Genomic DNA, 7905 nt, shown 5'->3' on the forward strand with positions numbered 1-7905 from the left:
ACATACAGGTACAGATACAAATCTCAAACAGGCTGATAGTTTTGTTTTTGCATTGGATGTGGATATCGTTGACAAGGCTAGCAGTATTCACCCATCCTAACTTCTAAAAGACTTCCCAAATCTGAAACACAAAGTCCTTGTTCAGGATTCCCTTAAAGTTAGCATGCAGGCTAATTTGGAAGTTAGGAAGGCAAATGCAATCTTAGGATTCGTTTCAAGAGGACAAGAATACAAGAACACAGATGTACTGCTGAGGCTCTGGTCAGACTGCTTTTGGAAGATTGTGAGCTGTATTAGGCTTTGGCTCTAAGGAAGGATGCACTGGCACTGGAGGCGGTCCAGAGGAGATTTAAAAGAATGATCCTGGGATGAAAGGTTTGTCATGTGAAGAGCAGTTGAGGACTCTGTGTCTGCACTCCATAGAGTTTAGAAGGATGATAGAAGATCTGATTGAAACTTACAGTGGGGCATGGGGCTGATGGATGTGGAGCTGTTTCCACTAGTGAGAGAGTCTAAGATCTGAGGGCACAGCTTCAGAGTGAAGGAACAACCCTTGAGAGCTGAGATGAGGGAGACTTTCTTCAGCCAGCAGTAGTTAATCCGTGGAACTCAATGCCACAGAGGGATGTGGAGATCAAGTCATTGAGTGTTTTTAAGGCAGGAATAGATAGGTTCTTGATTCAAAAGGAGATCAAGGGTTATGAGGAGAAGACAAGAGAATGGGGTTGATAAGCATGATCAAATTCCAAACAGACTCAATGGCTGTCAGCTGAGAATTGCTTTTTTAACTTTGAAGAGCAGCTTATGTTAAAAAAACAAAACAAAAGATAGATGGGAACTGGTCTGGAAAGATAATGCTGGTTAAGTGCAGCTATTGTGCTCTAAGAATTCTATAGATGAACCAGCTATGAAGATGTCATAATGCTTAGGGATTAGCAACTGGTTGAATGTTGACTCGGTCAATCAAAGGGTACTGGTGCTGGCTAGCAAGCCCCTGATACTGTTGTAAAAGGAAAAGAAAGCAAATGGGTGAACTAGTTTGAACCTGGTTTTGGGCAGGAGGCAGTGCTGGTTTTGAAGCTGCCAGACATTTTTCTTTATTTTGCTCTATCTAATCATTCTCCAGTTATTGACTTGTTGAAAGTCCTGAGAAAAGAACCCTAGTCTATAAGAAATCAAGACAAGTTTCTCAAGGTCTGCAAAGCTGTTTTCACTGTCAGGAATAATGAAGAGCTTATGCTCAAAACATCCACTCTTCTGCTTCTCGGATGCTGCCTGACCAGCTGTGCTTTTCCAGCACCACACTTTTTGACTCTCATCTCCAGCATTCACAGTTCTTACTTTCTCAAAGTTGTTTTCACTGACTGATGATTTCAGAATTCAAGCAAGATATTTGCTTGTAACATGACCCATCAGCTTTCATAAAAGGTTGGTATGCTTCATGAAATGGTCATGAAACTGGCAACTCAACTTTTTAAAAAAATTTATCCCTTAAATGTGTCTTTCTTACTGTCAGTGTGGTGGGGGTGGGGTTGGTGATCAGTGAAGGTTGGGCTTTGATCATAAATTGATTACCTTGTAGTTAATCTGTGTTCTAAGACATTATTAATTTTTGCTTAAGATTAGATACCCTACAGTTTGGAAACAAGCCCTTCAGCCCACAGTGACCCTCCGAAGAGCAACCCACCCAGACCCATTCCCCTACTTTACCCCTGAACCTAACATTGCCGGCAATTTAGCATGGCCAATTCACCTAACCTGCACATCTTTGGACACTGGGAAGAAACCAAAGGAAACCCACACAGACACAGGGAGAATGTGCAAACTCCACACTGACAGTTGCCCAAGGCAGGAATTGAACCTGGGTTCCTGGTGTTGTGAGGCAGCAGTGCTAACCACTGAGCTACCTTGGTGTCCAACGATTGGTTATTTGTAAAGTCTGCTTAGGAACAAGTGTGCAATTTTGAGGGTCTTCCAATCTTTTAATTTCACTGTGTAGTGAATCCAGAGTTATTCTTTTATTGTAAAAATAGTTATAACAACTGATAATCTCTTATTGTGATGCTGATGGAGAAATAAGTATTGTGAGAATGTCAAGGATAACTCCCCTGTTTCTCTTTGAGAAAGTGCCATCACTACATCATCTAAAAGATGGCACCTTCAACAGCATAGCATTCCCTCAGCACTGCCATCAGCCATGCCTAGCATTGGAACTTGATCCTAGAACTTTGTCACTCAGAGACTAAAATACTACCACAGAGTCATGACTGTCACTTAAAATTAATTCTAAGGTATTTCAATTTTCAGACTCTTTTACAACCTCCAAGTTTTTACAACCAAACCTTAGATGTCATCTAACATTTGGAAAGAAGCAATTGATTCATTGAACCTGACCATTTCATCGTGATTCAATTAATCATCATGATCTCCAAAGCTCAGCTCAATCTCGTGCCTTCATTCTTTAAAACATCACAATTAAATCTCCCTATAATCTGTACTTTTCTGGAGTTCTCTAACCCTATTGTGGTAACTTTTCAAATTGTCTTCAGTCTAGTGCCTTTTACTTCAACCATTGATATCTGCTATTACGTAGGGACTAAATGAGGCTTAACTTGTGCGTTGTAAGAAGACTTCCTATCACTTATAATCTTACATTTAGGAATACTTTGTGATGCTTGACTTATTGTCACTATAACCTTACAAACTTCATAATTGTTTAGAGAATTATGCATTATAAACCCATGAATCGTCATCACTCAAAAGATTTCAGTTCAGAGCCCTGCATGGTCAGAATGTATATATTCATATAGTGCTATTGATCGTATTTACATGCATTACTACTATACTACCTACAGTGTGGGAACAAGACCTTCAGCCCAACAAGTCCACACTGACCATCCGAAGAGTAACCCACCCAGACCCATTTCCCTCTGACTAATGCACCTAAAATTATGGGCAATTTCCCATGACCAATTCATCTAAACTGCACATCTTTGGACTGTGGGAGGAAACCGGAGCAAACCCATGCAGACACGGAGAGAATATGCAAACTCCACACAGACAGTCACTCCAGGCTGGAATCAAACCTGGGACCCTGGTGCCGTGAGGCAGCAGTGCTAACCACTGAGCCACTGTGTCACCCTATCTGTGTGACTGCTATTTCCCAGGTGCAGGACCGAGGGATCACATCCAAATTCAAAAAAATCATAGCATAAATATTTGCATTATCTGCAAGTTTCCATATAACTTGTCCAATGCTTTTATTCAAGTAATTTGCATAGGTAATTAATGAATCCCAGTGGTTGCAGCACCGATCCCTAACAAACTCCGTTGATAACTCATTTTCCCTCAGGACTATTGCCAGTAATTACAAACGTCTTTCAAGGAGATCGTAATTCTTTCTCCAACACTGGATTTGATCTTCAATCTCACAGGGCTCTCTCTTCCTCGTGTATCATGCAATGTCTTATCAACAGCTTGCGAATAATATAAATATGTAAAGTTGGGCAGGCTACCTACACCCATAAGCTCAACAGTGCTTGAACTGATTAATTAGACAAGACCTTAATTTCCAGAGGACATTTTGAAAGTTTCTAATAACTCCTTCTGTATTCAGCCCATCATAAATGGATCAATCTGTACATACCTATGTATCTGATGATAATTCATTGTACTGAAGTCAGGTTAATGGGCTAGAAGGAGAAAGTGAGGACTGCAGATGCTGGACATTAGAGCTGAAAATGTGTTGCTGGAAAAGCGCAGCAGGTCAGGCAGCATCCAAGGAACAGGAGATTCGATGTTTCGGGCATAAGCCCTTCTTCAGGATGGGCTTATGCCCGAAACGACGAATCTCCTGTTCCTTTAATGGGCTAGAATCTGACTTGTTGCCATTTCTGGCAATTTGTATCCCGCAGCCCATGAAGCAATCCCTGACTCTATCAAGCTCTTACATGTTTGAGACCGTCTTCTAGTTCTTTGAGCACTGACACATAACTGCTACTTGGACCAGTCAAATGTCATTTGAGACCATGCATTTTCTCCAGGATGCACCTGCAATTTTAACAATAATACGGCAGTGCCATCTCTATGCTGCATTAAATGCATTGAGGGTAGTTTGCTGGAATAACAGCTGTTGCAAAATACAAGTGTAACTTATAAATTAAGAGCAAGACAATGTCCTTTGAGTCTTATCTGTAATTCAATATGATCACTGGGGCAGGGAATGCTGAACAGATTGCTCTATCTTCCACCAACCCATTAACCTTTCAGCCCCTGACGAATCAAGAAGCTATCTACGAGTGCCTCAAAAGGATTCAAAGACTCTGCTTGCTTTTCAAGAAAGCGAAGTCCAAAACCTCACAAGTATCTATGAGGAAAAAGTTCTTCTTATCACTGCCTAAACTGGACAATCTGTCTTTTTGAACAGAGACTCTAATTCTAGAGCTTCCCACATGAGGAAATATCCTTACCACACAACTCTGTCAGAATCTCACATCAAAGTCTCTTACTCTTCTAAACTCCAACGAATACAAATCTAGCCTGCTCAAGTTTTCATAGAGTCATAGAGATATACAGCCTTCGGCCCAACCCGTCCATGCCGATCAGATATCCCAATCCAATCTAGTTCCACCTGCCAGCACCCAGCCCATATCCCTCCAAACCCTTCCTATTCAGATACTCATCCAAATGCCTCTTAAATGTTGCAATTGTACCAGCCTCCGCCACATCCTCTGGCAGCTCATTCCATAAATGTACCACCCTCTGTGTGAAAAAGTTGCCCTTTAGGTCTCTTTTATATCTTTCCTCTCTCACCTGAAACCTATGCCCTCTAGTTCTGGACTCCCCCACCCCAGTGAAAAGTCTTTGTTAATTTATCCTATCAGGCCCCTCATGAATTTGTAAACCTCTATAAGGTCACCCCTCAACCTACGATGCTCCAGGGAAAACAGCCCCAGCATGTTCAGCCCCTCCCTGTAGCTCACATCCTCCAAACTTGGCAACATCCTTGTAAATCTTTTCTGAACCCTTTCAAGTTTCACAACATCTTTCCGATAGGAAGGAGATCAGATTGCACACAATATTCCAACAGTGGCCTAACCAATGTCCTGTACAGCCGCAACATGACCTCCCAACTCCTGTACATAATACACTGACAAATAAAAGAAAGCATACCAAGCACCTTCTTCACTATCCTATCTACCTGTGACTCCACTTTCAAGGAGCTGTGAACCTGCACTCCAAGGTCTCTTTGTTCAGCAACACTCCCTAGGACCTTACCATTAAGTGTATAAGTCCTGCTAAGATTTGCTTTCCCAAAATGCAACACCTCACATTTATCTGAATTAAATTCCCTCTGCCACTTCTCAGCCCATTGGCCCATTTGAGGTAACCTTCTTTGCTGTCCATTACACCTCCAATTTTGGTGTCATCTGCAAACTTACTAACTGTGCCTCTTATGCTCTCATCCAAATCATTTATGTAAATGACAAAAAATAGAGGACCCAGCATCGATCCTTGTGGCACTCCACTGGTCACAGGCCTCCAGTCTGAAAAACAATCCTCCACCACGATCCTCTGTCTTCTACCTTTCATATAGTCCTCCCTGTATTCCATGAGATCTAACCTTGCTAATCAGTCTCCCATGGGGAACCTTGTCAAACGCCTTACTGAAGTCCATATAGATCACATCTACTACTCTGCCCTCATCAATCCTCTTTGTTACTTCTTCAAAAAACTCAATCAAGTTTGTAAGACATGATTTCCCATGCACAAAACCATGTTGGCTATCCCTAATCAGTCCTTGCCTTTCCAAATACATGTCCATCCTGTCCCTCAGGATTCCCTCCAACAACTTGCCCACCACCGACATCAGACTCACTGGTCTATAGTTCCCTGGCATGTCCTTACCACCCTTCTTAAACAGTGACACCACATTAGCCAACCTCCAGTCTTCCGGCACCTCACCTGTGACTATCGATGATACAAATAAGTCAGCAAGAGGCCCAGCAATCACTTCTCTAGCGTCCCACAGAGTTCTCGAGTACACCTGATAAGGTCCTGGAGATTTATCCACCTTTATGCGTTTCACTATAAGTTAAATAAAAACTGAAAGAACTGCAGATGCTGAAAATCAGAAACAAAAACAGAAATCAGTGAAAAAAGCTTAGCAGGTCTGGTAACATCTGTGCAGAGAAATCAGAATTAATGTTTTGTGTCCAGTGACCCTGTTCTAGAAGTTGATGACCAGTGGCTTTTGAGGTCGAAATTCTCAACACATTTCACAGTAACCAAGACTTGACTCACCATAACCTGCACGGCTATAGATAAGGTGCTGGAAAGTGGAATTAGAATGGGTGGCTAGTTTATTCAGCCAACATAGACATGATCGACTAAATAACCTCTTTCCATTCCATATTTTTTACATAATTTTATCTGGTCCTCAATTTCAGTGTTGTTCAAATGTGGAAACTATGCCCAGAAAGATTGGGAAGGGATATACGGACAGATATAGAAGTTTATAAAATCATTAGGGGCATGGGTGGGGTGAATAGCCAAAGTCTTTTTCCCTTATCAGGGGGACCAAAAATTTGAGGTCATAGGTTTAAGGTGAAAGGGGAGGGTGGTGCATGCATGGAACAAGCTCCCAGAGGAAGTGGCAGAGGCTTTTACAATTACAACATTTAAAAGGTATCTGGCTAGGTATATGAATAGAAAGGAGAAAGTAAGGACTGCAGATGCTGGAGATCAGAGTCAAAATGTGAGGCAGTGAAAAAGCACAGCTGGTCAGGCAGAATCCAAGGAGAAGGCATTCCTGATGAAGAGCTCATGCTCAATACATTGACTCTCCTGGTGCAATTGCAACATTTAAGAAGCATGTGGATGGGGATATGAATAGGAAGAGTTTGGAGGGATATGGGCCGGGTGCTAGCAGGTGGGATTAGATTGAGTTGGGATATCTGATCGGCATGGACGGGTTGCACCAAAAGGTCTGTTTCCATGCTGTACATCTCTATGACTCTAATAGGAAGGGTTTAGAGGTATATGGACCAAAAGCTGGCAAGTGGGACTAGATTAATTTAGGATATCCTGTCGGCATGGACAAGTTGGACCGAAGGGTTGTTTCCACGCTGTACATTTCTCTCTCTCTATAACTGAATTCTGAATCAGGTCAGAGATTCAGGTCCGAAAGTGAATTAACAATTTCAGTTTTATATGTCAATGCCCTTTATAAAACCTAATCAAGCAAACCTCAATTTTCCAAAGTTCTATTTTTAAAGTTAAAACCCAGGGCAGTATACCTATTAGGAGTTAGTTAGCAAGAAAAATATTTCAAATTAGAGCAGTAGAACATAAACTCTTTTGACTGGGCGGGCTTAAATTCAATAACTGCAGGCCAGTTCAAAACTATATTTTCAGTGCAGGCACCTATAATGATGAATTTCCTTTCAAATTTCAAATGGTTTAAAATGAAGTGGGTATTGCTGCCAAGACCAGCATTTATTGCCCATTCTTAATTGGAGGTGGCAAGCTCTATCCTTCACGAGTTGCAGTCAATGTGATGAAGGTATTACCACAATGTTTCCAGAGAATCTTATTCATGATAAATAGTGATGATGTGCATCTCTAGGTTGAGGAGTCCTGGAAGAGATCACATCCCCCTGCCTCTGCTGCCCTTGACCTCCAAACATGGTGGGAGTATCATTCTTGTGAGCAAGCCCTGACAAATGGCTTCAATGAATCCTGTAGGCAGTGCTCACTGCAGTCATGTGACACTGATGGAGGACAGCGTGGACATATAGGCAATTGGATAACTTGCCAAAAAGGCAGATGACTTTGTCAGGAATAGTGTCATGTTTCTACAACGTCGTGGCAGAGAAAGCTTCAAGGACACACCTCTGGTTGTAG

The sequence above is a fragment of the Hemiscyllium ocellatum genome, chromosome 6 (genome assembly GCF_020745735.1).
Source record: "Hemiscyllium ocellatum isolate sHemOce1 chromosome 6, sHemOce1.pat.X.cur, whole genome shotgun sequence".
Taxonomy (NCBI): Eukaryota; Metazoa; Chordata; class Chondrichthyes; order Orectolobiformes; family Hemiscylliidae; genus Hemiscyllium; species Hemiscyllium ocellatum.